This window comes from Lactuca virosa, chromosome 2, assembly GCF_052849685.1.
Source record: "Lactuca virosa cultivar CGN04683 chromosome 2, Lactuca_virosa_CGN04683_v6, whole genome shotgun sequence".
NCBI classification, from domain to species: domain Eukaryota; kingdom Viridiplantae; phylum Streptophyta; class Magnoliopsida; order Asterales; family Asteraceae; genus Lactuca; species Lactuca virosa.
Window position 1 is genome coordinate 298,475,068 of NC_136427.1, and position 6,093 is coordinate 298,481,160.

Genomic DNA, 6,093 nt, shown 5'->3' on the forward strand with positions numbered 1-6,093 from the left:
GTGACTGCCTACAAATATAATCTTAGGGTTCTTTTTTCTCCCGATTGTTGCAAAGATAAAATTTAGTTTTTATCTTCCTAAAAAAACTATATAAATAAAAATAAATAACCATTTTATCCTTATATTATTTTATTTATATGTATGTATGTATCAATTTTAACATGCTGAAAGTTTGGAAGAAGAAAATATTGAAAGGTCAAATAGATAGAGGGTTAAGAAAGAAACAAATGTATATACGGGTTATTCATTATTTGGATAAAACTGAATTTTTTAGACTATTTGGTTTGAATATACAAATTTTTGGATTGGTTTTCAAGGAAAACTGAATAATTATTTAGGATTTCGGATTGATTTTTGTTTATAAAATATGAAGCGAATTGTCCAAAAAACAGAATAAGAATTTATTAGTTATCAGTGTTTTAAAAACCGGTTTGAACCGGCCGGTTGAACCGGGAATCGAAGAAGGAAGCGGTTCAACTACCACCGGTTTTATGTTTATTTATGAACCGGAATGAACCGGTCGATTTTACAAAAATCTGGTTGAACCGGTTAAAATAAATCAGTTGAGCCGGTTAAATTAAATAAAAACACATGAAAATTAATAATTATTATAACAAATTTTCGTTTTTTTCCACATATGTTAGATTTCTTTGACTAAAAAACACATGGTAAGTGTTATCAAGTTTTTTAATGCATTTGTATTCATCTAAGACTATATTTTGTTTCCGTATTATACTTTATTTTATTTTTGATATATATAGAGTGATGTAAAACTTACAGTTATGTGTTTTCAATGTATTTTGATTGATCTTAAACTTGTATTTATGTGTATTTGTAATTTTTAAACTTGTGGATGTGTATGTGTGTGTAGGAAAATAATAAAAAAAAATGAAAATAATAGAAACCGGTTGAATCGACGGTCGAACCAGTTAAACCGGGAACGATCACCATACCGGTTCAACTAAAAAACCGGTTTTTAAAACACTGTTATTTATTCATTTATTTATAGTATGGAAAATGGCATTGTAGCCCTATAAAGTTCATGAATTGGTCTAAACATTCACTACTTTTTTTGCTTCATGGGGGTATAAAATGACTTTTTTTTGGGTTGAAATAGTCCTTTTAAATTTTCTGAAGGGGTAACCCGGTTACACCTTGCCAAATAGACACTTATCTTGACCCTTAGCCTAGATAGGTAACATGAAAGCTTCAATGGTGTTTGATCCACATTTGCCTTCAAAATTAAGAAGTCATGGAAACCAAAGTATCAACATTTAATAGAATAGAAAACCTCAAACAATCCACCAACATTTTTTTTCTTCAGGTGAGAACATGTTGAAGATGAAGACGAAGACATCTGCTCAATCAAATCTATGAATAATCAGACGGAAATTTCCAAAGGTTTTGCAAAGAATGTGATGCAAAGAAGAAACTGATAGCTAGTTGTGGTATAAGGAACAATATATTCAGTTCCAATGTCATCGTGCTCTGTGATGAATCAAAACCATAGCAAGTCTTCACCCTTGAATTTCTCAAATCTCTGGTTGAGGAACGAAAAAGGTGCTAGATGATGTCTTCTATGCTGCCTTATGTCAATGTAACACCGTAAATTTTCAACCAAAATTTTCATTTTTAAAACACATAAAAATTCATGTCACATTTTCCAATAACCACAATTGCCTCAAATGTCAAACACAAATCCACAAAATAACTGATAGTATCCCAGAATCCTCGGACATAGTCTCAAACATGTGTGTACAATCAAGCCGGCGCCTTCCCGTGATCCTGAGAAGTACCTAAAACACATAACACACAACACGGTAAGCACGAAGCTTAGTGAGTTCCCTAAAATACCACATACACATATAATAAGCCTCTCATGGCTATAACTCGGCATGGACCCTCCGGTCTCATACGTCTCCGTGAGGACCCTCCGGTCTCACGGCTCGGTGTGGACCCTCTGGTCATGTGTCTCAGTGAAGACCCTCCGGTCTCACAGCTTGGGTTGGACCCTCCAGTCCTATATCTCAATGAAGACCCTCCGGTCTCACAACTCGGTTTGGACCCTCCGGTCCTAACTCAGTAAAGCACATAATAATAGAGCATATATCACAAGGACAAAATGCATAATATCACATAACTCAATATAAGCACATATGACCCTCCGGTCGATAACTCAAATAAGACCCTCTGGTCACTCAGTGTTACCACTCAGGTAAGTATAGTAAGAATACTCACATCGGAAGTATGCAACTAAATCTAGGACCCCCACGACCCATCTAGACTCTGTCTACATAATGTAATTATCTTTAATAAGCAAATTTGAAATAACCACTTCAAGATGCTAAGCTAACTCCTCTACTAAATCTCAAAAGGGTGAAAAGACCATTTTACCCCTCCATGGTCTCCAAGGTCTGTTGGATATAGTGTCTAAGTCCATAACTATATTTGGTATGTACTTGACCCGACCCGGCATGGTCCATTTGGGTTGCACTTCACCCGAACAATTTATGGATAATCGTTTGAGAATAGTATAAGTTATGATTTATTAATATATTATAAGTCCTAATATATTAATATAAAATCATATTATTTAATTAGTATTGATCTATAATTAATCTAGAATTAATTTAGAGATCAAAAGTATGACTAATTAAATATGGGCTCTTGTATTTATATAGTGTGGGCTAATGCTTATTTGGAATGGGCTAGGCTTGCATGGAAAGTCCATGGATACTCCATGGAGCTTTAACCCATGGATCTCATGGAAATGAAAAGACATGGGTATTAGGGTTTACATGGATGTAACCCTAATCCACCACACTATATAAAGGAGGCTTTGGTTCTTGAAATTACACGAGTTGTGGTGAGTAAAGTAAGAGGGCCGATTTCAAGAAGTTTGTGACTATTCTCTCAAGTTTCCAAGTTTGTGGTGATTTGTGACTTCCATTTGAGGCATCCACATTATTGGTGCTAGGCTCTCAAACTCCAAGCAATCAACTACTACTACAAGGTAAGTAATTCTACTAGTTTTATTTGATTCAAGTACCCCATGCCATGCTAGTTAGGATAAGAACCTTGGAAAAATAATTATTTGCATGTATCTTAGTCAAACATAGATCCAAGGTTTCTAGGGTTGCATGTACACCATAGGAGTGTTAGAATGCTGAAAACCCATCAAGGTCCACAGTTGACCAAACCCTAAAAGTCAACGAAAGTCAACGCTCAAGTCAACAGTCCATGTTGACTAAACTCGTCGAGTGCATCTATGCGACTCGTCGAGTTTCTTCGTTTTCTTTGAAATATCAGAAATATCCAAGTCAACTCGCCGAGTTGTCTCGTCAACTCGCTGAGTTGTAACGCGTCCAGTCTATTGGGGAAAACCCTAACTGACTCGTCGAGTTGGCCCATGCACTCGTTGAGTCCCTCTAGACCAATTCTCATTCAGACTATTCCAAGAAGAAATAATGTCCCAAACTCTAGATCTAGCCTCCCAAGGATGAAATATCACGTAAAGCTACAAGCTTTACGTCCATGCATGGCATCTAGGACTCGAAATGCCATAATAAGCTCTATATGGGGTTTAATGCATAAAAGCTTGTCACTAGCTTGATAAAGCTTGGACCTTTGGGCTCAAAGGACCTCATTCAGTCCAGATATGATGTTTCAACTTCATGTCATGCTCAAATGACTCAATAACCAAAAGATAGATGGAAGAAAGCCCTAAAACTCCCTAGAAAGAGATCTTACACAAGAAATGATCAAGGTGTTAGCTTTTTACCTCCAAACAGAAGCTAATACTGAAGAACTTTGGATCCAAAAGTCCCTCCTCATTCCAAGCCTTGTTGCTCTCCAACCTCCTTCCAAAAGTGCACTAAAACACACAAGATTAGCTTCTCTTTCTCTCATACAAGGTTACAGCTCGATTAGGGTTTCTCACAGAGTTTTAGGGTGATAAGGGAGGTGGAAATGAAGGCTTAAGGTCCTTTAAATAGGACACAAACCCTGAAAATTAGGGTTTTCTCACTCAACATCTACCCGTCGAGTTGAGTCCTCCAACTCGTCGAGTAGACTCTAAAAATCACGCGACCATTAACTCCTCCACTCGGCGAGTTTGGGCATCTAACTCGTTGATTTTCTCTGACATTATAAATGTATATAAATTAAATATTATACCTGGGAGTCGGGATGTTACAATTCTCCCCCACTAGAATCAGACTTCTCCCTCGAAGTCATCCTTTGGAAACAACTATGGGTACTGCTCCCGCATCTCGGACTCCGGCTCCTAAGTACACTCGGATCCCTTCCGATGTTGTCACTGGACCTGAACCAAGGGCACCTCTTTATTCCTCAAGACCTTCACCTTCCTATCCAAGATCGCTATCAGCCTCTTAATGTAGTTTAGGCTCGCATCTACCTGAATGTCCTCTAAAGGGACCACTGCCGTCTCATCGGCTACACACTTCCTCAGCTGGGACACGTGGAAGGTGTTATGAATCTGACTCGACTCTGCAGGCAGCTCCAACTGATAAGCTACCTTACCCACTCGGGCGATCACTCTAAAAGGGCCAATGTATCTAGGGCCCAGCTTGCCTCGTTTCCTGAATCGAATCACCCCTTTCCATGGGTATACCTTCAGGAGGATAAAATCTCCGACCTGAAACTCTAGCTCTGAACGGCGTCGGTCGGCGTAACTCTTCTGACGACTCTGGGCCGTCAGTAACCTCTGTCTGACCTGCTGGATCTGCTCTGTCATCTTGAGCACTATCTCAGTGCCCCCCATCAGTCTCTGCCCTACCTCTCCCCAACAGATGGGAGTCCGACACCTCCTCCCATATAAGAGCTCAAAAGGAGGCATACCAATACTGGAATGATGGTTGTTGTTGTATGAAAACTCAGCCAAGGGAAAATAAGTGTCCCAACTTCCACCGGAGTCCATAACACATGCACGCAGCATGTCCTAGAGCGTCTGAATCGTTCGCTCGCTCTGCCCGTCTGTTTTTGGGTGATATGCGGTACTGAAGTGCAACCGGGTACCCAACTCCTCATGAAATTTCTTCCAGAACCTGGAAGTAAAATGCACATCTCGATCTGACACTATCGATGTCGGCACCCCTGCCATGCTACCACCTCTCGAACGTAGATCTCGGCCAACCTCTCCGCATAAGATCTCTCGCTGATAGCCAGGAAGTGAGCGCTCTTCTTCAATCGGTCTACAATCACCCATATTGCGTCAACACCTCGCGTGGTCCTCGGTAATTTGGTGATAAAATCCATGGAAATCTGTTCCCACTTCCACTGCGGAATCTCTAGAGGCTGCAATGGGTCATGTGGCGCTGGCCCATAGCCAATACCCTCCCTATGTTGCCCGCTGTTGCTGCCTTAGGGCAGTTTCTTTTGAAGTGCCCAACCTCTCCACATCCATAGAAGGCTTGTCCAGCACCCGCCCCAGGAGCCTGATTGGTTGGTTGGACTGGTGCCTTGCAGTATCGAGTCGTGTGCCCCTTCTTTCCACAACTGTTGCATTGCAAATCACGGTAGGGTCCGTGATGATGAAATTTACACTTGTTGCACTTTGGAAGAGTACCAGCATAACCACCGGTAGGAGGTTGGGTGGTTGGAACAGTAGCTGGAGTAGCAGCAGGAGTAGTAGCAGCATGAACTGTCATTGTTTGCTGCTTCTTGGAGGGCTCATGCGAAGACTGGCCCTTTCGCTTGTTCCAGAATTTCTTCTTTTTCCCACCACTCTCCTTTTGTGGCTCGGGAACAGCTGTTACCTCATCAAGATCGACCCCATGATCTATTAGAGTCTGCGCCAGACACTTGGTGCTATCAAAAGTAGTGGGCCTAGCAGCCAATACATTTCCTTTGGTTGGGAGCGTCAGTCCCCAGATGTACCTCTCAATTTTCTTGCTTTCCGGGGTGACTATTCCCGGACAGAGGAGAGCCAGATCACAGAATATAGCGGTGTAGGCTGCAATGTCGGAACCCTTCATCTTCAGGTTCCAGAGTTCGTGCTCCAACTTTTGCACCTCGCCCCTTCGGCAGTATTCCGCAAGCATGAGTTCCTTCAGCCTTTCCCAACCCATGACA